The sequence below is a fragment of the Paralichthys olivaceus genome, chromosome 21 (assembly GCF_024713975.1).
Source record: "Paralichthys olivaceus isolate ysfri-2021 chromosome 21, ASM2471397v2, whole genome shotgun sequence".
Lineage (NCBI taxonomy): Eukaryota > Metazoa > Chordata > Actinopteri > Pleuronectiformes > Paralichthyidae > Paralichthys > Paralichthys olivaceus.
The window spans coordinates 2695971-2721604 of NC_091113.1; the positions used below are offsets into that span (position 1 = coordinate 2695971).

At 44.9% G+C, this 25634-nt stretch overlaps 1 protein-coding gene across 2 annotated transcripts in view; it reads right to left on the bottom strand.

Moving 5' to 3' along the window:
• Window positions 1–25634, bottom strand: part of LOC109643480 (thyroid hormone receptor alpha-B-like) — a 110621-nt gene that overhangs the window by 39681 nt on the left and 45306 nt on the right. For both annotated transcript variants that reach the window (XM_069517408.1, XM_069517407.1), the window contains exons 3-4: window positions 24007–24085; window positions 13419–13530 (exon numbers count right to left, since the gene is read on the bottom strand). The gene's annotated coding sequence lies outside the window, so the exon portion shown is untranslated. The remainder of the gene's footprint in view (window positions 1–13418; window positions 13531–24006; window positions 24086–25634) is intronic.

The window sequence follows — 25634 nt, forward strand, 5'->3', positions numbered from 1 at the left end:
TTTAAAAGGATAAAGAATCATATCCATAACACAGCACAGTGTAATCGTACACTCAGGGGTTTCACTGTTATTCATGGTCTGGAATGACCTTTAGGTTGTGGTGACAAATGCCAGCAAAGGTTGGGCAACTGAAGATCGGTAACAGACTTTAAATGGACTGATCGGACATTGTGTTTAGGATCTGACGTCATTGTTAGTTGTTTAGTTAAAATCACAGAACGGCTCCGGCTACTGGACATAAAGGTGGATTAATATGACATGGAAAGGTGTAATTATATATATAAAATATGATTTATATATATATATATAATTAACAGAGTCTGGAGATTCATGAAAAACTGGAAATAAAGCAGCTCTTGTTAATTAACCTGTTCAGGAGATGAAAAGCTTCTTGGACAAATGGAACATGATGAGCGTGAGTCAGTTCTCGTCTGGGCAGTATAATTCCCCTCAGGGCACAGCCAGCGCTGCATATATTCTCTTTGACTGGGACAAAGATGAGAATGAACTGCAGCAGGACCGTCCTGTTGGACCAGATACACAACAGCCGTTATGTGGCACAGACGGCGACGAGGCTCTGCCACACCTCACGGAGTCTGCGTTCAATATAGCCCGACATACAAAAACATACCTTCGCAAACATTCCTCACGTACGTGCATTGAATTGTGCCGGCGTCGACACAAAATAACACACATGAAGAATCCTGCCCACACGTACCGTATGGATGCATGCACTCTGAAAAAGGTCAGGGTGTTTCGGTGTGTGCTTAAGTTCACCGTTGGGCCGCGGGATGTGTGTGAGGCTGCCGAAGAAGAAGCAGCAGACGCACTCACGCACTCTATTTCACCCTCATACAAAATAGCTATTCAGCGCCGCGCCAATTTGGCCCGCTGACCCCTGCGTGCTCTCAACCCCGAGCTCCTCCGGAATCAAAGAGAAGGTAGAGACAAAAGAGGACAGCTAAGTAAGGAAGAGAGAGGGGAGGGTGGCTGCTGCGGATAAACAAAGACGACAGAGATAGAATGCCTGCACGGTTGACTTCACAGCATGATCTGTACTTGTTTGATATACAGTATGTGGGTGCATGCAGGCGTACACACATATATGAACAATAGGGGAAGCTGTCTGTCACATCACCCCAGAAACTGCCTCAATTAAATAATAATAATAGTTCATCCACATGGGTTCATATTATCTCTATCTTAAAAAAACAGTCGTGGGAGATGGTGGTTTAGTTTGAAGTTTAAAAGAATATTGGCAAAAAAAGAAAGAACCTGAACGTCACAAGTTCACATGCAGCTTTTTCTCTTCGTATAATTTAAGACCACCTTTTTACACTCCTGTCATAAAATCCAGTCCTGCAAGTTCATATCAAGTTTATATGAGAGGTTTGAGTTATATTTAAACACTGTATATCCAAGAGGTTTTAAAAAGCTGACAACTGTTTTCTATCTAGAGATATAGAGGAGTGACGGCATCCTGAGCAGAGAATAACACTAACTCTCTCTCTGTGTGTGTGTGTGTGTGTGTACATGTTAGTGCATGTGTCTCCCTCCTTCCTCGTCCTCCCCAACTTTATAAAGTGAAATGGCTCCTGGCTAGTAGCTCCAGTTGGCAGTGATGTAAACATGACACCCCGGGGTTGACGCGCCAAATTTCACACCTTTTCGGCGCCGTTACATCTTTCAGAGACACAAACTGTAGTAGTAGTAGTAGTAGTAGTATTAGTACACAAGAAATAAAAAAGGTACAACTCTTACGGGTGTGTGCACAGCTGTGGTTAAGCCTCGAAATACGTTTGACAAACAAACCATCATAAACATATTATTATATTAGTGAATGACATCAACAGAAGGAAAGTTTCTTCACAACACTTGAGATCCTTGAATTTGACGATCGATTGAAAATCAGCGTCAGTGTTTTGTACAATTAAACGAGGAGTCACCGTTCAGAGACGGAGGACAAGGAAGCAACGGAGGAAAAACACTCGAACGCATTTAAATAACATGCCACGAATTACAAACATACCCCAAACAAAACGATTCCGAAAACACGGAGTGGATTTCTGCCTTCGTATTCACACGTGTGGCTTTTGTTGAATTAATATCTTCATTTATCAATTTGAGACAAACAATCTCTCGCGACTCAAAGACCGTTAATTAGCTTCTGTACCTGGAGCTATTCTAGGCCACAGAGTGTGTGATGGCAGATCCAACATCTAGTGCACAGCCGGCAGCTTCTCCTTCAGGTCTCATTAGTCAAGTGGGACTGAGCCAACAGCACCAGGGCCGACACGAAGACTTAAAAACCTGAGATATAAAAAGTGGCTTTGTTTCACTGAAATGGTTCAAGTGGGAATAAAGTTCAAAAGAAGGCGATTATTGTATTAAAGCCCAAGTGACATAAATAGTGAATAAGCTCTGCCCGGCTCCATTAAGACCGGCGGTGGAACGCAGGGCTCCTGGGATCTGCAGTCTAGATGTGACTGTGGAGTCAGGATCACAGACAGAGATATGATGGGGGATGATACGTTGCCGTGGGGCCACTAAGCTACAGCTGTGCGTGTAGGATTTGTTGTACTTAAGCAGAGTTGTGTTGGATTGGAGATTTTCCCGCAACAAACTCTGAAATCGAGCTCATTGCTGCAGAGGGAGAGGCAGCGAATATTATATCATGAGCCCGACTGACGCTACTGCCGGCTCAGCATCCAATCGAGACGCAGAGATAAGAGAGGGTGATAGAGGGAGGAGGGGTGGGGTGGGGGGTGGGGGGATAAGAGGAGAGATTGTGAGAGGAGGAGGAGGAGGACACAGCGTGAGTAGAGGTCAGGGTACGCTCAGCGACATCTCCAGACTTCATGATATACATCTGTAACTGCCACGCAGACCAGGAACAATGAGGCATTCTGGGTCATTCGGTCTGACACAGTCACCTGATGTATGTTGTGAGGAGGCGACACGTGTGCGTGTGTATGAGAGGGGAGGGGCAAACACTGAACCGCTGGCGAAGCACAAACACAGTGGAACCGGAGGAGCTGCTTCATCGGAGGAGTTTTCACGAGGCCCCGGTGACCCGCGGGGGTCTGAGGCCGGAGGCTGTTTGTTTAATGTGTTTTTTCTATTGTCGACGATCATATTCTGAACCGTAGGAAGTTATTTCCTGGGGAATTTTATGTCAAGCATTAAAAGAGATTGCCGGGGAAATGGCTCACAACAAAAGCACCTGAGCGGAGCCGAGTCTTGACCCCTATAGGCTCCTGACTTCTCACTTTTATTACCCGCACCATGGAGTATCCTTCATTTGTGTTTGTGAGTTATTAGCTTTACAATAAATTAAAAAAAAAAAAATCGACTGGACGGATAACCCTGGAATTTGCTGGAAGGACGAGATGTGGATAACCGAAGAACCAATTGAACTCTGATTTTTTTTTTTACACATTTCTAAATACATTCTCGCCTCAGGGTATGTACAGATATTCAGGGAAATAATGCAATATTCATCATAAACACTCAAATCCAGTAAAGATGACTGCCCTTTATATATTTTAGCCTCATTTAAAGCCCTTGGAATTGTCTCTTTGTTTGTTATGCAAATATAGACTCTTTTTTTTTTTTCCAGTAGAGGGAACGTTTCTTTACTCTTCAACCTCTGTAACCACAGCTCCTGTTAATGGACATGTCAAAAAAAAAAAAAAAAGAAAACCGTTGAGCGAACAAAGTAAACAGAAGTACAAGTGATCTGATGCCTGTTGTTGGAGACAATGCCGTCCCTGCAACCGCTGAGATGCGGCCGCTGAAAGAGCACATTATGCTGCGGCCCTCCACTAACAGCTGCACTCGCAGACAAACAGGCAGCTCCAGCCGCCTTATCACAACTGTGCCAGCTGCCTGCAGCTAATGTGACCTATCATTAGACTAATGGGCGGTCGATTGATGTTAACATGCCAGCAGAGCTAATATCGGTGAGATCCACAGGTCGGTGCGGAGCCATTAATAATGTGATTGACTGGCAGGCGCCCTTCCACCTTTCACGTGCGATCTTTCCTGGATTACGTAATGAGCATTCATCCTTTTCATTGGTAATAAACTGAGATAAATCCAGGGCGGGTGCGAGTATTTTTCCCAACTTTTCTTTCAGAGAACATATTAACTGTCTCTATGTTGTGTCATGTTACAGATTCTCCTCCCAAATGGTGAGAAAAGGAAACAAGACACGCAGAAAAGTGCTCGAGGACAAATCACATGTATAATATAATCTATAACACACCCTCTATTTAGTCCATATGCTTGGATCCGCATCAGATTTCATCAGGTGACAGAGGGAGACCACGCAGAGCATATCGGGCCCCGGAGATGTTCCTGATGCTCCTGATGCTCCTGCATGTGCAGAAAACTGGTGCCGTGAGAGGTTATTAGGTCAATTACACATGAAGTATAATTCATTTACTCCACTGAGGTCTTATGACGGAGCGTGAATCTGCTGACGAGGCAGAGTATGTCAAACAACATCACCCTTCTTCCACCATGCATCTCTCCCTGCGGCTTCAAGTGTTCGTCCTGTTTATAACTTTATTTAACCCTGACGAAAAGAAAACATGCAAACATCCATGTTTAGATTTTAAAAAACAAATAATGAACGTGATCGTCATAAAACTCAATGAAAGATAATGAGATACGATATAGTTTTACATTTCCAAGTACATTTACTGCTGAATATGCAGTACTCAATGAATATGGATGAAGTAAAGGATAACAACCTTGAAGTAGCAGTAGCTAAAGTCTTGTATACATGGATCACATATATTAAATCTAATAAAACTCAAATCAAAGTATAATTCATACGGTTATGTCCTAAATTAAAGTATTTATTCCATTCTCATAATTTTTTATCGATTTAATTGTTTCACTTTTATCATTTCTGTTTTCACGTGTTTGAAATTCATCCGTTTATCCATCTGACCATTTCCTGCTGCTTATCCAGATTCAGGTCATGGCGGCAGTCGGCTATGCAAAGTAGCCCAGACATGATTATCCACGGCCACTTCCTGCAGCTCTTCCAGGACGATCCTGAGGTATTCCCTGGTCAGGGAGGAAATAACCACGCTCCCGCGCCCTCTGGGCCCGTCCCAGCTGGGCGTGACTGAAAACAGCGGGAGGCATCTGGAAGATATTGTCCTTTCAGAGACACCGACCCGGCGGTTCGACCCTGAATCGGTCGGATTCCACGCCGCCCCGTGTGCGACAGTCGTTTGTATCCGCAATCTTTCTCTTTCCATCACCGACCAAACCTCAGGATGACAGGTGTGGGATGGAACATAAAGTGAGCGGGAAATTGAGAGCTTTGCCTTCAGGCTCAGCACCATGACAGTCCTACATCGAGCCACATTAACACCCTGACGTTTCCACCGACGGTGCAAAGCAGCAGAAGTCAAAAGTCTTGTTTCGCGGCTCGCTGGAGGGAGCATCACAAATGACCCTGCGGCTAAGGTGACACGGATATTTGCAACAAGAGCAGGGATTTTGTTTTCTTGGACGTCGATGGACGAGGTGTAACTGCGTTGGCTATGTTTTGCCCTCGCCGCTTGTCGTGAGTCGTGACTGATATAAACCTGGAAGAGAGTGAGGCAGCAGTGATGTGTTGCGGATGTGTGGAACTTAATCACCATAAATCCTCTGACGTTTATCTTGCATCCACAGCGTCGGGACACAATCTCTGAACTGCTCGGGTTTCAAAGCTCTGGTCTGATGTCGACTGTAGTAATTGGCAGAGCAGAGGGCCAGCGAAGTGAAGTGAGCACTCAGAATGAAGTGCTATCACGATGACGGCGTCCCAATCCTGTGTTTCAGTGCGAGCCGTGCACAGTGAGATGCCTCTGCGTGGCGGCCGAGAGGCAGGAGCTACCCACTGTGGCAATATCCGCGCTTAAGAGGATTGGGAATTCAAACCAGGCATTTTCTGCTGAATAAAATATCACAGCTCGCAGGGTCCTGCGCCGCTCGAATGTTTGGCTCTGCACAGAGGTGCGGTGGTGGGAGCCTGTGTGTGTGAGACGCAGCCAAGAGGCAATGCGCTCGCCATTTGATGTCAGTGAGCAAAGGTGTTTGGTGAAAATGTGACAGCGAGAGCCGCGGGGTGAACAACAGAAGGTGGTTTATTTTTTTTCTCTTTTCCACAGGGGTCGAGCGTCAGCGCAGAGATTTAATTCCTGACGTGAATTGCAACACAAACACTCCAAACTACCACGGCACGCGGTGAAACGCCACACAGGCTCTGGAGATGTTTGGAGAAAGCACGGGCGGTGATTCTGACGGATGCCGTCAGGTATCAGGTAGCCGTTGTGAAGTGTGACACCTCTCGGCTCCGGCCGAGTTCGTTTTGTCTTCCAGTGAAGTGCCTGCTGAGCAGAGAATGCTTTCTGACGACTGAATCCTGGAACAGTGTGTAAGACCAGCAGTGAGACGTCATCTCAAACCTGTGCCAAGTCAATATTTAGTCTAGAGGAGCGACGAGACAAAGCTTGTCTCTGTGCCAACTCGAACACGCTGGATGCCTACGTTTTAATGTCAATACAGATATATATTGGCAGCGAGCAGTGTTTAACATTTCTGTCATTTCCTTCCTGATGGAAATAACCTCCTCCCTGGGTCTTTCTGCTGCTCCCCGTCACTTTGATTTGCATGTGACTGGATGTTTTATTAACTGCAATGTTTGAAATAGTAGATTTAATGTCACTCTGAGCTGGAAATGTTCTGACACACAAAGGAAATCCTACAATAGACTTCAATTATATCTGTGCGGAAACATCTTTTTTCTATTAGCGGAGACGTTTATTCCTGTGGGTTTTGCAAAATATGAAAATATCCAAAATGAGTACAGAGTAATGAATATGAAACAAGTTCAAATTAGAGCTTCGTATGCTTTTTTCTATTTTCAACCCTGTGGATGTTGATTTTGTTTCTTTGTACAGTACAAACACGAATCAACTCAAACAGCTTCCGGGTCAGAGAACAAGTTGCGATATCTCCAACTGTGCCGATAGTGAATAAACCGAGAGGAACGTTATAAAGGGGGGCGACCTAGATGAAATAAAAACAAACAGTGTGAGCGCGGAGCTTCAGATTAGAGAGAACGTAAAGGTTTAGGTGGAGTTAGACTTTACATTGCCTAAAGCAAATATGAATAACTAAGGATTGTTTGAGCAAGTACTCAGGCCTTCGCCTAACTCAACCATTTTTTTGTTCTAAAAACATTCTCTTTAATGTTTGCACAAGTCCTATTTTACATCCCGAGACTCCTCGTGAAAGAGTAAAATATTAAAGTCTCCCTGGATGTGCGGTGCTGCAGTGAATAAATGATAGAGAAAGAGTTCGTTGAAATCAAATTATTAATGAATTGCCGGGAGAAACATGACGTATTTCACTTCCAGATTGAAATACAGTACTTGAATTGGCAGCCGGCACTCAGATTATAAATCAACACGATTGGCAATAGTTTTGTTTGTAACCGTATGCGTGTTTTTTAGGGCATGTGGGAAGTTTTTGCGGGAGAGTTTATCTTTGCTGTGTAATTGGACTATAAAACAAACGTGTGGCGTTTGATCTCATTGAAGTTGCAGCCGGCGCTTTGAATGCCGCACCCCCATGGGGACGTTATTTACCGAGCGTTTGAACATGTATGCATTATTTGTGAAGCTGATATAATGATGCCAGTGCCCTCTTGGTGCCTCTGCTGGATAAGCAACGAACCATAACCCATTACCAGTGTTAATCCAGGGCTTTAACTGGGAAGTCAGTAAACTGTGACTCGGTACAAACTAGCAAACAGCGGCACGTCGGAAACTGCTCCGCTGAAATACCTGTATGAAGAGCAGCGATGCCAAAATCCTGTGAACACCCTGTAATCCTTTAAACAAAGAATATTTTAGGGCGTTCGTTGGTTTGCGTTTTTTTCAAAACAAGAGCTGACCAACTTAAAAATACCCACATAACTGACAAAGCATTAAAATTACACTTTTCCAAGTTGTGTATGATGAAGAAGAGCATCACTGTTTCCACGAATTATCACCCAGCAGTGATAATTATTCATCTCAGCATAAAACCCAGAAAACAAGGGAAGGATTTGTTCGGCGGTGACTCATAATCAGGGCCCTCGAGGACTCTCTGCCACTAAACATCCCTCTACACGGATAACCCAGATAGCACGCTGCCTCCCCTCGTCCGTCGCTCTCACACACAACATGCACCATCATGCGAGGTAACCCCGCAGACAGCCTGGCTACCCCGGCTTCTCTCTCCTGCTAACCAACAGAGCGAGACATGCATGGCCGACGTCAGATGGGAAACATTAAAATAACATGGGACCTTAGGGGACTGGAGCCATCCTGCTTCCCTTCGTTAACTGCCCCTCAGCACCGGTGCAGGGAACACGTGTGTGTGTGTGTGTGTGTGTGTGTGTGTCCTCGCACTGACCTCTGAGCGCTGCAGCTAATCACATTGTATGTGGCTATATAATTACTTTGCTCATTAGTCAAAACCCCAGGGTTATCTTTATTAACTGTCGTACGGACTGTTTTGGGGAATAGGCTCGTGTCGCTGTGGTGTAATTAATTGCACTCTGAATGGGTTCCATCCCAGAAATCCATTCCTGGTGAACATCTGTCAGGTCACATGGGAAAATGAATATGAGCTCATCTGTGTGGTTTTTTTTAAATATTATTATCAATCAGCTGTTTATTACAGCGCGGTGGTGACGTTCTCTGTTTACATGTTTGTGTGACACCCAGCAGGATGCCCAAGAATAAACACTGATCACTGGATGACATGTCAGTGAGTTGTTCATCTGCACATGTTGAATTTCTTTCTCCAGGTCCTTCCTCCCAGCAGCCCTCTCCACATTGCTCGTAGGTGTGACTGGTTGACTGGTTCTATCTACCACTGGTTATGAAACCCACTAACGATCAGCATTCACTCCCGGGTCTGACTCTGCATCAGCTATCGGCTCCACTCAACTTAAATCCAGTTAAATCCAATTTAACGCTCTGATTTCATCTTCTTTATTTTGCCAGTCTAGAAGCTGGCGCTGCGTCTTTTGTTGCGTAACTTCGTGGCACCTGCGTGACACTTAAATAACGTGTAAATAGCTATGAACGTATATTTATATTTGCATAATATATGCAGTATGAATAACATGTAGGATGATATCTTCTAGTTTACTCTATTTGTATTTCGGATATTGTTAAATCCTGACTCAAATATGTGACGTAAACTTTTCCAACTTTGAACCAGTGAGATGAGAATTAAATACACTAAATAATTAAAGCTGATAGAAAAAGTTTTCAATTGTAAAATATTACATGTCTTTTTATTGTAACTTTGACTTGGCTCCTGCAGCTTCATGAATGAACGCTGGACATTTGTTTTTTGTGCACAAATTTTCCCCGGTGGCGTTTTTTTCCTTTCACTCTGAGGATTTTCTCCGGAGGCTCTGGAGTCGCTGAGGCTCCGCGGGGTGTTGACACCCTCACAAGTGAAGGTAAGGATGTGTATTCTGGCTGACCCCCTCCGGAACCACAACAGAACAGCGTGAGCACCATTCTCTCTGGATTACGCCTGATACTGGAAATTGGAGCACGTGAACTTGAGTTTATGTCGGAAACTGGTCAAGCATCGCTGATTTTTCTGCCGTGCGCTGCCACGCGGCGTTACTCTCACGTATCTCAAAAGTTCCTACATGTGCATTGAGCAGCAGCGATGGCGAGCAGGGACACCCCGCTGATGACTGTGTGTACCGGCTGCAGTTAATTGAACACCCTGCTGGGCCCCGGGCTGTAGGAGCTGGTTTACCACAGACATTGATCCCACTTCTGCCTCTTTATTAAACCAACAGACCTGCCAGCTACACTGTCTCCTCGAGCGGCGTCTCCCCGAAGCATCCACACATGCCTACACACACACAAAAACACCGATGCCTAATGCAAGGACAAATAACGGAAAACTATGCGCAAACATTAGCGGGATGAGAAAGGAAAAAGCGAGAACAACAGAGACAAAGCTAAAGAAAGAGAAAACAAGAAAGCATCCACAGTGGATGCAGCCTTTTCAGCCATTAAACTAAAGCCATTAAATCAATTTCCTCTAATCTGGACAGGGCCATCCCAGAGCAGGAAATGCCAGGCAGTAAGCGTCCCGAGGGAAAACCAGTCTTTGTGCCTGCACACAGAGCATAAACTGAAGATCTGATTTAATAAAATGCCCTTTCTCTCTGCAGGGGGAAGGAGCCTGCTCTGCTTTTCATTCTTTTGTCCTCTAATCCTATCCATCTCTGTTTCTTTACCCACATTTCTCAGTACACGACCGCAGCAAATTACACACCTCATTACAAGGAAAAGGTGTGACTGATTAATACAGTAACCAAATTAATACAACACTGACAGGCCTGACAGTTAGAAGGGGATAGGCCACACGCTTTCTGCAATGTTTATTAAGCTAATGTATGTAGAGCTGTAATGAGAACAGAAAGTCGATGTGCACAGAATAGTAAGAAAAATGCTCTGACGGTAACCTTGCAATGTTATTCAGCTCCTGCTCTCCAGAGGGAACTTACAGCGGAGGTAAATGCACATGCTTTTATAGAGACGAGACACTATGAAGACACATTTAACAAAGACAGGAAGAGCATATGTCCAGAGCATCGATTTACAACGTCCTCACTCGAGGGAAGAACATGATGTCGCCAGTGAGAAGAGTTTAGATTTCAGCTTAGTCTGAAGTCTTAAACAGAACAAGTGGCGGAAGCAGCATTTGGCCGTAAGACAAAGAGGTAACAGATACTATATAATTACTGTCTTACAGTATTTTTGTCATAACATGGCGGAGGATCTTCACTTATAAATCCAACCTGGGTTCATGTGTTAAGCTTCTCCAGGAGCCGGTGTTCATTTCAGAGGTGGTGCTCGGAGGTGTCGGTTTCCCCCCCGAGGGGACGCGACATATTTCCTTCATTTTTTGTGCGAAATTTCCTCGAAACTCAAACCGATGACCCATATATCACTTTACCCTCCTGACAATGTCTGAGCTTCCTCGCTAATGCTGCTGTTTTGTAATTCTTTTGTGACGCCGCTACCTCGCCATGCACACGCACGGGCCCGTGCAGCACCTGCGGTAACGGTGCGGCGCGATTTGAGCTGGAGAGATTAAGGCTTATGTCATTCAATCTTCTCTCAGGATGACCGAGTACGCCGAGTGGCTTCTGATGCCTTTTGTGGGCGTTTGCATGTGTAAGGAAAACGCCTTTAGACTGTGCAGGTCCATTAGCTTCCACTGCGGAGTGTGTGTGTGTGTGTGTGTGTGTGTAATGTGATTCTACAACTCTCACAGTCAGCCCACGCAGATACATTTACATGTGCATCTATATTCATTTTTGCATCGTTGCGTTTCTACACTCAAACTTTTAAATATGTCTCACACCCACTGATATGATGTAACTGCATCTGTTAATAAACACAATAGTAGAACAGTGTGAAACAAAATGCAGAGGCTGCACTCCGGCTCTGAGCAGCTCCCTCTTTTCCCTTTTTCGTTATCCTCTCAGTTCCCTCGTTGCCGCAGCACCATGTGTTCAAACCACAACTTCCTGACAGAGCTGCGAGCCGATTGGTCCAAAGTAGTACATACCCCCGACACACCCACTCTGAAGCGCTTACCGTGGTTGCTGGCATTAGTTCCTGGCCTTAGTGACTAGGCAATTAGAGGTTTGCATCTCTGTTTAGTGACTGCACACCCATCTACACACACACACACACACACAAATCCCAAATCCTCCCATGCACATTAAGAAAAACACACACACACACACACACACACACACACAGCTGCACTAGTGGGAGAGTCAGCGCATTAGCGAACGTCAGACCTGGACAGTGCTGCAGAGGACGACTGCCAGGAGTGACTGTCTCTGTCAAAACACACCGCTCACACCTCCACGCTGTGCTTTCACTCCGCTGGTATTTCAGCGATAGGCCCTCAGCAGAGCACCTTGAGGTGACGTGGGGTGAGGTGACAGCCACCTCGGAGAAAAGGACCAATGATGTACAGTTCCTCTGGAAGTAAGCAGCGGGAAATAAAAAACCTGAGCTCATTCCTCTCGGCCAAAGTGGTTTTTCCAGCCCTGTGGCTTTTCCAAGAGCCGGTCCTTTAAACCGCACACTTAGCCAATTCTCAGACCACCTATAAGAGCTTTCCATCTACACACCGCGTATGACTGTGGACGCGAGATTGAATGACAGTGAAACGCCTGCGGACACAAAAGGAGGGGGAGATAGTAAAAGAAATATTTTCTAATGATCTGCTAACAGTAGAAACCTTGCGGTGCGGTCGGGGGAACGTGATCCAGCTCATTCTGCTTGGATCTCTGTCATAAAGGCCGAAATTAAATTAAAGAAATGTAAAACTGCACTTTTACAAGATGAATAAACACAAGGCTAAAATAGCACATGGCTCGCTTTGGGGGAATTCCAGCTCTGCCTGTCTGATGGACAACCATGGAGCTCCAGAAAACCTTGGACTTAAATCCAACAAAAATGAATGAAGCGTATACAGAATAAATGGACCTGCCTCAAGAAAACCAGGCATTAAAGATTATAAAAAGGTATTAAATGTGTTTCTTGGCACTTTGCGATTATAATTCAACTCCTTATGGTAACGAATCCGACAGCCAGAGGAGCTGCTATTAGCTCAGGTTGTTTGTTGTCTTTGTGCTTCAGGGTAACGTGATATAGGGTAAAGTTTAAGGCTATAATGCACTGAGCAGAAGTCCTGGATGCGCTGCCAGGTAATGATCCTAATCTTTCCGAGCAGGAACCGCTCCATAAGGTGGCGAGAGGGAGAGAGAGGGGGGAGAGCGTGTAGGTGGTAGCACAGCAGAAAGCAGCATTGTGGGTAGCACGGGGAAGGGCCATCATCGATTATGGCAATTAACAAGAGAGCAAACGAGTCTGGTTGTGTCTGCAACGCTGCAGAGGAGAAATGAAGGAGAGACGGAGACAGATAGGAGGGCAGGAAAAAAAAAAAAAGAAAGGGCAGATGGACGGGAAACATAAAAAGTTTAATGGAGAAAGGGGAAAAGGAGAAGGTGAAAGAGAGAGACGGTAATTTAAAGGAGATGGGTGGGGAGGACGTTAAAATGACGACAGAAGAGGGTGAAGAAAATCTTAAAGCCTAATCTTTGAAGCAGCTCGCTTTGTCTTTAGATTATTGCTAACATCCACATGCTAATGTCGTGATGACGGCGGTAATGAAAAGATAAAGCTACGACTAAAGATCCTGAGCAAAGACGTCTGAACCAAATGAAATGCAAACACGTGCTGTAGTTGTCCACATACTTTAACTATAGAGGCAAAAATGTCAAACTTGAAAATTACCTGGTCTGGACGGAGTCACTGTCGAACTGTAGACGACGTTAGCGTCTCTCATCAGGTCTGTACGAACGAAGCTGAGTCAAAATGGCCGTCTCCCTCCAACGCTGCGATCACTCTGCAAGAACAGAACCCGTTGTTATTGTGACGCAGACGCACATGACGGCAGGATTCGTTTAAACAAAGCCAAAACATCTTGATCGCCACCTGGTGGCAGTATAGGTCATACACCAAAGTTCACGCCAAAGAAAACTCTGTCACATTCTGAAGCTCTTATTACTCTGATGTTTGTTCCTGATGGACGTTACGATGAAGAAGCTGCTTCATGTTCATACGACGGGAGGAAGTGGAGATCTTAGTTCCAAGACCTTGTTTTATTTCTATAACTCACAAGGCCAGGGATACAGAGAGGAGGAGGAGGAGGAGGAGGAGAGGAAGAGGAGTGGTGAGGAGGAGGAGGAGAGGGATGGGGGAGGGGGGGGGCAGCTCACTGCTTAAAACCAGTCTCTGGAGAAGTGTGTGTTTGTGTGTGTGTGTGTATAATGGTGGTAATTATCTGATCAAACAGAGAGACGGTGGCTCATGCTGTGGGTGGGCTCCAATAATCCACTTCATTAGGTATTTGGTTTAAATGTGGTTTTTATGAATGTGTCTGTGCATGTGCATAATTCAGGTGAGTGAAATGTGCTGTTCAGCTCTGCAGGAGCCTCCACGGAGCACGGATCGCTAATCTTAAAAACTACAACTGCAATGCAAGTCAGTGGTTTCACACAGTTTGCATTTAAAACAAGTTTTAAGGTTTTTAATTTAAATTTAAATAAAGAATACCAAGAGTTGAGTCGTCACTCGATTTGATTTTTGTTTGTGTTATTGACTAAATTTGAAATAATCACCAGTTAAAGAAAGGACAAATATAAAATGTGTATAATCAATACATCCGTTGTGTGGAGGACTGACCAGACGCTCGCCTGTCAAACCAAACAAGCCCCCAGCTGCCAGTTAAAAAACACAGACTCTAACTTATATAAAAGTGAAGTTCTGCCCCGCGCTGCGTCCCACTGTGCAGGATAAAAGTCCTCTCGACGTGTTTCTGTCCCGAAGCCGCCACGTCCCACATCCTCCCGTAATGACATTTACGAGCTGATTGATGGGACAATGGCCAGGGCTGCCATTTGTGTTCACGTGTTGCAGCAAAGAGCCGCTCTCTGTATGAGCTCCGATGACGTCACCGGCGGCTGAAACCAGATGAAATACTGTTAATGCAGCGGAAAAAAAAAAATATAAGTTGACAAGTCTGAAAAAAGAACTTTGCTCCCAGGTCGAATAGGAGGAGGAAGAAGTGCAACATGATTTGGCAGCAACACAAAGATTCCTCTGTGCTGTCAGCCCTGATGCTGTGAAACACAATATTTGTCCCTGAAAATGCAGATGCCATTTCGGGATAAAATACAGTGTGTGAATATTTACATTCTGACGTACTGGGGAGCTGTGTAATGTAACACACACACACACACACACGTGATGCAGACAGGCACTCTTTTGGTTCCTCTCGCTGAACAGCATCACTGTTTCTGTTTGAGGAGTGAGTGAGATGATGGTGGGCGAGTGAGGAGGAGCGAGACGAGCCAAAAGATAAGCGGCGAGAGGATGTGGACGAGTCATCACACTTGACACCAGCGCAGCGGGAGAGCGAGCGGGGGAGGCTTATTTGTTCTAGTTCATTATCTGATGTGAATGCGCTCAAAAGAGTGAGATTTCTGAAGAGGGCCCGAGACTCTGACCTCAATGGGTGTTTTTGTGAGGAAGAGCAAGACAAAACAAACAATAATTACCGCACGATAAATTATCCACGAGGACTCTGGCAGCGAGTCCTCGAACAGCGCGGATGAAAAACCGGACAAAACCTCAGCAGTTTTACGGATTCCTGAAATTAGAGTCGCGCGAATTTTGTCCAATTAGAGGCAGAGACCCGATCGCGTGCTCTTCACAAATGTTTACCAGCAAAAAGAAAATTACAGTCATTTATCCACCGATGCAGATAAGATGTGCACTTATGTTTTCTTTTTATTCAATTGTGTTTTTCTTATTTAATCGGGATTGGAAATGATTTAATACCGAATATCTGTGTTGGAATCTCCCTAAAAATCCACATCAGTCAGGCTCTGCTTATAAAAACCCCACTGGCGTCCGAAAATAAAACAAAACTTCAATGATTGAGCCGAACTGTAACAATGAGGGACACGAAAACAAAAACCGTCCTGCTGATGGAAACACTCACGAGGGTCGCTTCAGACCCGGTGTCTAAACGTTCGCCCGGAGAGATCCCATCGTCTGTTTACGCTTGACATCACAATGTGTCCTGAATGCGTCTCCAGTGACCACTTGTGATCGGATGTCACTTCCCCACATAAACACAAACGTCGTTTCTGTTCTCCAGGACCAAATGATGAAGCCGTACAAAAGATTTTATTGATAACTTCAGATTTTTCCTTGAATCTTTTAATTGTGGATGAAATCGTGCAACACTCCTGCACAGCTTTCAGCAGCAGAGCAGGAAACGAGCACATAAAACCTGGGACCTTTAGCCTCAGTGCACATTTATACTGTATATTGACACGATGCCAGGCACCAGTGCTACATAACAGCTCATTAATGCTAACAAGCTCTAGGAATAGAGACGATGAAAAAGCCTGCATGAAGAAGGGACAGTTCTGGGGGAGCTGACGTCCCCCAAATACAAATCAAAGTGTCACAGGGCAAATGAATGAGTCTGCTCTTCAACCACCACAAAATAGGGCCTCGCTTGTGTGTGACAGCCGCGAATAACCGCGCTCACTCAGAAACAGCAGCAGCTATGAAGTGCGGCGGTCAGCTGCGGGGTCGGCGCTGTATATTTTCTGCGCTAATGTATTCGATCTCTCGTTAAACTAAAACATTGCTCGCTTGAGTCGCCGTGAGCGCACATGCCGGGCCACACAGGACACACTCTATCCCTGGCCAGACTCACTCTTGTTTGCCAGGAAACCAATCCCCTCTGAGCCGCTAGCAAATGGCCCCTGAGCGGTGGGGGGGGGAGCCAGTGATCAATGAGCTGTGGACAGGATGGCATCGGACAGCGAGTTGGTTCAGCTGATAATGCTCCGACAGAGAAAAAGCAAAGACACATTGAGGATGATGAAGCCACGATCATCGTCTGAATCTGTGGTTGTTGCAGGGCTGCAGGAGCGATGGGTTAAACACACAGACTGTAGGCTGTGTCTATATATATTTATATATATATATATATATATATATATAAATGGATGTGTGTGTTTAAAGCTACACTTTAGTTTTATGAGGCATTTAGTTTAAAGATGTGTTACTTATATATTTCTTTATTATCACAATTATTGGCTTGTAAAACACCTTCAGACTTTTCGCTGCTATGGATGAACACAGTGTTTCACGAGAAAAAAAGAATGAAACCAGGAAACACGAACCAGGAAATGTATGTTTTTGTTATTGAGACCATTAATTTGATGGATACGAATAATACGAATCGATACAAGCGCTCGTTGAAGCCCTAATATTTTCAAGCCACAAAATTATTGATTTGAAAAACCATCACTCAAATCAGAGAAACATTAAAACTATTATTAGTTTATGTGAATGTTTATTCCTGAATCTATATCTGAGTGTGTGTGTGTGTGTGTGTGTGTGTGTGTGTGTGTGTGGCCGCTGGCTCTTGCTTGCCGTTACTGTGCAAACCTTCGCAGGCGTGTGTGTGTTCTGCACCGTCACGTGAAAAAGACGACGGTGAGCGGCGGCAGCACCGTGTGCCGTCATCTCAACATGTCTGCAGTGAACGAGCGTGACGAGCAGCAACATATAGACTCACACACACACACACACACACACACAGAGTGAACAAACAGCTTCTCTGTCTGAGCTGAGCTGGAAAATTGTTAGAATGTCTGACGGTTCCCATGATGCCTCAGTCAGATGGACTTGATCTTGAACACAGACTTATCAAAAACAAGTTCCTCAGAGTTCGGCCGTGGGGCCATTAAGGTTTGTGTGTTTGTGCACATTAGTCAGCGTGTTTTACAGCTCAACTGGGGACATGTTTAGTTCTTATACAAAGTAGAAACCTCCTGGTTCCTTTAAGGAAACCCTGTAGAAGCCCCTGTGGCAACAATGGGTAGGGTACTGTAATTATCACAAACACACCGAGGCACAAAGAACACGTCAGGTCACAGGAGTCCACGGCCTGTATACGTGAACACGTGCATGAAGGCACCTGTGCAGCTGCAGACAGAAAGTACATAAGACGAGGGAATATATATATATAATGGGCTCGGCTGTATACTGCCATCCTTCTATACGGCACAGTTCACTGAGTGCACACGTCCTAAACTACAGCAGAGATAACAAACCAAGCGCCCTGATGTCCCGTGGCAGTAATAGCTGTTTTCTCACTGCAGTTATTCCCGTGATTCACCGCACATCTGCGGGGGTGATTTGGGTAATTGGCCTCATTGTCAGTGACAACACATCTGGCTTTTTTTAGTGGATGAGAAAATGTGTAAAGAAGAGTCATTTCCCTCCTTTTTTATTTAAACGGAAAGTGTTTTTATAAAAAGCTCCACAACCAAACAGGTCGGAAATAATCTTCCACTGTTGAGACAAAAAAAGAATTACACAATTATTTAATTGCTAGAACTCCACGTCACTAATAAGCTTGAGACTCTCCCCTGTTTTTTTAGATGCATCACCATCTGGCTCAGTGTCACTAATGTCAATTAAAACACTTTCTCAGCAGCCGTGATATTAAAAATCCACAAGAGTATTTTTTAAGACTCGGTCGGGAGAGTTGCTGACACCTAACGTTTCCGAAACAACAACCGAATAACTACCACTACTCGGTTTGTGCGTGAGATATCGTGTTCGCGTGGATAATGAAAATGTATCGTGACGTGAGGAGGGATTCGTTTTCCTCCAGCCACCGAGTGGCAGATTCATTCAGCGGTTTGCATCTACAGTCTCGTCGTGATCGACTCTACCCTGTTGTGTTGTCGGAGCAGTGGACGGATGAGATGTAATGCTCCGAAAAACACGTTGTCAGAAAGACGGTGTTTGTGTTTGTTCGAACAGAAAAAAAAAACGTTCAATGAGAGGCGTTCTGTTCCCACACAGTCGCTGACAGACAGATTCTACATCACTTTATTTTTCCAATTTCACTGCTGCTGGTGACATGGCTGCCTCACAGGCTCTTACTTTACTACGTGTGTGCAATTAAACAAACTATATATACACATGGCAGCATATTACATGCACCCACTAAAAAGGTGCATGTAACACATTTACTACACACATGTGAGTGTGTGTGTGTGTGTGTGTGTGTGTGTGTGTGTGTGTGTGTGTGTGTGTGTGTGTGTGTGTGTGTGCGCTGCAGCAGCTATGTCAGCAGCAGTCCTGTAGCACCAGGTGAGATTTATGAGGTGTTAAGAACGCTTGCCTGTAGCCCAGTGATGGGAGACTGATCCCACCTCCTCGCCTGCTCCCCCGCCTAACACCCCACCTCACACACAACGACACGAACAGACACACACACACACACACACACACACACACACACACATACATACACACCGACACACACACATGCACATCAACCCTTGAACCTTTAAGTGTGAGCCTAACGTCTGCACACACCCCATCCCCGCGTTGAAAGACTCACTTCCTGGGGGATAAACACACCTTCTATAATATCCCAGCTACCCTCAGTTCCACTGACTCCACCAGTTTTTCTTTCCCCGCTGACGAAAGCGCTCACGTCCTGGCCTCCGTCCAACCGGGGAGCACGGCGATAACGTCCAGTGGGGGGTGGGGTGGGGTGGGGGGGGAATGTTTTGGCCTCAATATAAAACTTTTTTTGTCTGACACATTTTAAAATGGGGGTTGTGTTATATTTCACAACTGTACAATTATATGTTAATTTATTACAGCAGATGTTCTTCCTGAATGGACAGACTCACTTTTAAGGTCTTTCACAGAGCGTTGCATTGTGGGTTGTTGTAGCCTTAAAGTGAAACTTCACCCATAAGTTTAGGCCGAAGTGTCTGGAAACCCCCCCACCCCCACCCCCCTCATCTCTCTCGTTGTCACACACACACACACACTGTAATTAGCGTGCTGCGGCTAAGTTATCCGGGTTGTCCAGCTATGAGTGACGACTCCAGCAGCAGCACACACACGTTCGTGTCACATGCATTAGAGGTTTCCTGACGACCAAGACCGCGGCCGCCCTGAGCCGTTTGAAACGCCGACACAGACGAGAGGCCTCTGCTTCATACGACATCTCAGTTTCAAAAGTGTGTGTGTGTGTGTGTGTGTGAAGCAGACATGTCTGAGGACATAGAGGGACAGGACAGGATGGGGGACGTCTATGAGTGAATTGGTAGTTTCGGGTTTTTAGTTTCAGCATAGATTTGAAAACGAGCGCAGCTTTCCAGATTCACACTCACAAGCTGTCGCAAGTGGCGGAGGAGCCACCCACCTTTGATTAGACTTAACTTTTTCATATATATAAATTAAATCTCAGGACATAGACATGTCCCAAACATGTGTCTCTACGTTTTCATTAACATTTAGTTACCAGCTCAAAATATTCTTTTTAATGTTGCTCATCTGAGGAGTGTTTCCGTGTTAATCAGCCTTCAAAGAGTTTTCTTTAACCTGCAGGAGAACTTCAGGCTCATGTAAAATGAGTTTGAAGGTTCCTGTTTGCTCTATTGCAGGAGGACGGGCGCACAGAGAGGGTCAGCAAAGCGACTGACGGGGTCGGAAAGAACTTTATGGATTTTTTCTTTCTTTACAGTCCACCGGCTCACAAATACAGGAGCCCGCTGGGATTTGTCGCGATGGCCAGTCCGACTGTGAAAAACAAGGAGAGAATCTGTCAAACGGCCAAGAATTACAGCTGTTCCAGATGATGAGCACAAAAAGAGAGAAAACTTTTAACTGTCAGAGGAAAATAATGAGTCAGAGACGGAGAGAAACACAGAGAGAGAGAGAGAGAAAGAGAGAGAGAAGAACCTACTCACTGCAGTGACTCAGTCAGCTGATTGTGGACAGTGAGATGTAAACAGACATTTTGGAGAGCAGCCGAACACTGTTCCACTGTTCTCACAGTTATGGGAGGATGAGAAAATTGCAGCTCAATTGCTTTCACTGTAACTTTTGTTTTAGCACTGTTGCTTTGCATGGCGTGCAGAGTAATCACTCAGAATAACGTTGAGTGTTTACTTCATGAAGCAGATTCGTCTGCTGTGAAATCACAAAAACCTGTGCTGCATTTTGACCCCTGCCAGTGTTTTCATCTCCGCTGTTTTGACTGTCAGCAGAATTAAAACAAACAACTACAGGACGGATTAACATGAAACCTGATGGAAGGATGTGACACGGGTCTGAATTCTGGTGCAGGTCCGGATTAACAGGGTTGGTATCGAGGGGTGTGTGCGTTTTCGTGCAAGTAAGAAATTGATCTGTTGGATTTGAACGTGTGTTCACAGGGGTAAAGGCTTTTTCAATTAAAGATTAAAAACCTTTAACTACCACCAGAGTGTCGCTAAGAAACATAACGTGGCCGTTGCTTTGAGCCTTGTTTCAATTTAACCTGACCGTCGGGCCTTGGCGGAGGTTTGGCGATTCTTCTTATAAACACTGCCTTGATAATGGTCCGACAAAATGCACGTTTTCACTACGCACATTCCCCAATCTGCTCGAGCAAACACAAACCTGATGTTGCTTTGATCGCCATGGCAACACGCGTTTTACGAGCAGCGACTGAGAACGACACCTCATCTCTCACGTAAAGGATGAGCGGTGTTGATACGTGGATCGATGGGGAGATCACTTCCCTCAGCGCTCCAGCAAAGTGGATCGAGCTCTCGTGGTGACTGCAGCATTTACGCAGGATCAGTTTAACATCACCTGCGTCCAATTCCCACACGCAGCGCCGCCTGTGACTGACACCAGTCCCCTTTGGTCGGCTCCGAGCTCCGTACCATTAAAGCCTTTCTCGACAAACATCTGTCCAAACAACTCTGGGGGTTATTCCCTCTCACTCAGCCCGAGCTGCTATGCATTATCTGCCTCTGCTGTTTCCCTAATGCTGCAGGGACTTAGAGCAGGATTAAACCTCAATTATGCACTTCCCCAGTCTCTCCAGCTGTGTGAGGGGAGGAGAGAGGAGAAAGGAGAGAGGAGAGAGGAGAGGATTGTTTTACATATTTTGTGGAGAGCCTTGGAAATAAAATCTTTAAATTCAATCGACATATGGCTACTTCATTCCATGGTTATTTCAATTTCCTGCCTTTCAGAATTTCCGCGGAGAAAAACCTCTTACTTAACCAGTTTTGTCATTAATAAACATTAAACCTCACAGTATATCATAACAAACGAGAGGCCCCGAAGGCCTCGTGTTGACTACATGCTGCAGGCATGTGGCTTCATCGGCACTAAATGAATAAGCAACTGCCACAAGATTAAACACAAAGTTGGAACTTACCTTGAATAAATTACAAAATAAAACACGTAACTTCCCTCTGGAATTCTGATCACGTCGAGCAGTGTTTCTGAATAATGAAAACTTGAATGCACTGTGTTCACTTTGTTATGTGCTGAGCCGCTGAGTTGACTGAGATGAATAAGGAACGCGCTCATTAGAGGTAAAGTAATTACAGTATCTGACAGAGACCATGGTCAAAACAACTGTCAAATAAATCAGAGGTTCGCGTTTTAAAAAACAAGCTCCGACCTCTCATCCCTCTGACAAATCAAAAACTCACAGTGATCAATTACTCTGCTTAACATTCCTGCTGTGTCTCTTGCTGTGCAGCCGGTTTACATGCAGCTGCAGTGGGAGGGAGGGAAATAGACATGTACAGCACGAGGGTTTGGTTTGAGACGGGCCTGAAGTCTGAGGGGATTGACCAGACATACATTTAATTTACATACATTAACATTAACCTCATAAACAACACATTATATATTAAAATAAATATCAAGATCCATCCTGTGAGTCAAACAAAAGAGTTTTCCTAACATGCATTAGTGGTGATTAGCTGTGTTTGCATTTCTAACCAAACCAAAAGCCTCTGGAACAAGTTGTGACATATCATCCTCTTTTCAGTTGACACGGCAAACAACCATCGAACAACTGCTTCTTTACATATCCTTCTTTACTTTCATCACCTCCGCCAAGGAGAAGGCGGCCTTTGTCTGTTTGTTTGATGATGCAAAAACTGCCGCACCAATTTTATTCAAACTTGGTACGAAGGCGGGGGTGTGGCCCAAGGAGGAACCTGTTTTTCGAGATAACACGATAAACGAGGCAGATCCAGGATCTTTTTTTTTTTTTTTTTTTTACTTTCATTAACATTAACAGATCAAATGTTTGTGGTTTTCTCAAGAAATGATGCAGAGAAAACAACCAGGTACAAGTGGAGTGCTGTCGTCTATGACCAGGTGACATTCAGGACTGAATGATCCAGATGTATGTGACTATTTAAATGTGTTTGCTTTCATGTCTTCCATTTTGGGGTCATATTTCTGGACACCTGGTGAATTTAGGTCCAAAACTTAAAATAGAAGTTCTGCTTTTAGCTGCTAAATGCTGAACTATGCCGTTTCTGTGCCTTCTGCTTTCTGAAACAAGTGACGAACAGTCGTTTTTTTGTTTTTTTTACTGAAAACAAACCTGCTGCCAAAATCACTACAAGCATCGAGACTGAACCAAAACCGGAAAGTTTAAAAGAGCTGAAACTCGCTCGCTAGCTCTATGGCTGCTTTGAGGCGCTGATTCAAGCTGATCCAAGTCTGGCCACAGGCTGTTATTGTCATTTCCTCTCATTTCCTGTCATCTCTCTACTTTTATCGACATGAAATGCTCAACAAAATGTTGGAAAGTAAACAAACTTACACAAAAATACTGAATTAAGCCTGACAGGCAGAGCAGAGGGCAAAAAAAAAAAAAAAGGTCAACTAAGCGACCGCGCTCACTCACAAAGCTTAACTTTGCTGTGAACACAAGGTAGTAACTCAGCGTGACCCAGATTAGCAAAGCATGTCAATATTTTTATGAAGTCGAGCGTCTCAAATTAGAATGTGACAGCTGGACTGCAGTCAAACTGTGTTCTTAGTGTTTTTCACGGTGTAAATAGGGTTAAACGAGTTAAACGTTTTCAAAATAGGATTTCGGTAAAAAAATGGGCAACACTCCCCCGTTCCCATTTGAAATTACACCCTTGTAGTACCTCCAGAGACTCCTCAGTGGGAGTCGCTCGCACTTCCTGGTTATGAACTACAGAGCGGTAATTGCAGGAGGAGCATGGGCCCCATGCAGCAAGAGCGAGCACATGAGCGCGCTGCACATGTGACAGATCGCTGTGCACAATTAGGGGACGGAGACATCACACGAGATAAGGATGATGAATCATTACACAAACAACAGCCACTCCAAACCAGCCGCTCGCTGGGTCTGTGCCATGTAGGCACACATAATAAACATAATGTACTAAACACACGGGCAGACGGGCAGAACATAACCTACCAGTCATATTGAATGTGTTTGTGTGTGGTTAATGATTTCCCCAGGCCTCCTGTGTTGTGTGGTCCGCCTCGTCTCCGCCCTGTAAGAAATAAAAAGAGGATTGTTAGGGTGGGTGAGCAGCCGAGACAGAGGGTGGAAGGCAAGGGGAGGAGGAAAGGGAGGGAAATAGCATATAGAAAACAAACAAGGCCATACAGTACAAAGGCCAGCGAGGACACCCGCCCATCCTCCCACTGAAACCCCCTCTGCCCTCAGTCCTCGTGCTTTTCTTCTCCTCGTTTTCTCCCTCGGCCTCGCTTCTGTTGACTTTCTTCACTTTCAACTCTGCTCTCTCTCATCCTCGCTTTACTTTCACCTACTTTGAAGACCTTGCTTTTGTTCCTTCCTCGATTAACTGTTCATTACTTGTCACCCTTTCCTCCGTTTTACATTTTCCCCTCTGCCGTTCTATTCATATCTCCTCTCCGTCCTTTTCTTCCCTCGCTTCTCTCTCTCTCTCCACCTCCCTCTTCATGTGAAAGTATGGCTTTGTCCTCAGGAGCCTTGGTTTGTTTACCTCACAGACACACATGAAGGCCAAACATTTATCTGTGGGCCTCTGTCACAGTCATGTAATGATCGGTGCAGGGACACGGCTCGCTATACTCGTTCTAATGTCAGAGACCTTAACGCATTAGCATGCACGCTTACACATGCTTGTTTCACGTTTACCAACCCACCAACTCACATTAGAAGCTAATGCTTCTGTGCTAAATTGGCAAATTTCAACATAAATGAAGAAATATTATTATGAAGTACTTTCTTTAGCCATTCCAGTATAATCCCTTATTTTCAATTTCTCACACAAATAGGAATATTTTAGAAACTTGGTATATAACAGCGGCCGGTGGCAGGGTCTGTCTGGACTTTCTCCGGACTTTGACCCTTTCACATATGAAGAATGCAGCAGGGGGTGGAGTCTTGCAGGAGATTACATATAAATTCTGCCGTGGAAATCACATGAATATCGTTGTTATTCTAGGTTGACATCTCCATCTGTGTAAAGAGTACAGCTCCCGAATGAATAAATTAGCAAACGGCACGCTAATGACAAAATCTCCGCTTTCGTAAGCAATTTGCCCGTGCTACAATTCATTATGGTTTTTGTCTCTCCTTAAAAAAGTCCACACAGACGGCAGAGCCCGGGAGCACTGGTGGGCACGCTGACCACAACAGACAGCTGCTCAAGACACAACAGAAACGGGAGAGGGAGAGAGAGAGAGAGAGAGAGAGAGAGAGGGAGAGGGAGATTTAATGAGACAATATCCAGAAAATGTGAGAGAGTCAGAAAAAGAGGAAGGAAAGAAAAGCAACTAAAGTGAAGTGTTTTGGAGCCGGGAGAGGAAAGAGGAAGCCGTTAATGTCTTCACAGGTCTGCTGGACCACGTGCACGTGCAGACACTCGTCTGTTTTTCTAGATGTGGCCACATGTGATTTCTAACAATGTGTATGTGCTCAAGTAAAGGCTGATATTTGGAAATGTACCCTATGTGAGAATAACAGCGTTGGTCCATTTGCTGATTTATACAGTGAGATAAAATAAACCAATCATTTTAACATCTGGGACTGTATTAGGTCATTTCACTGCT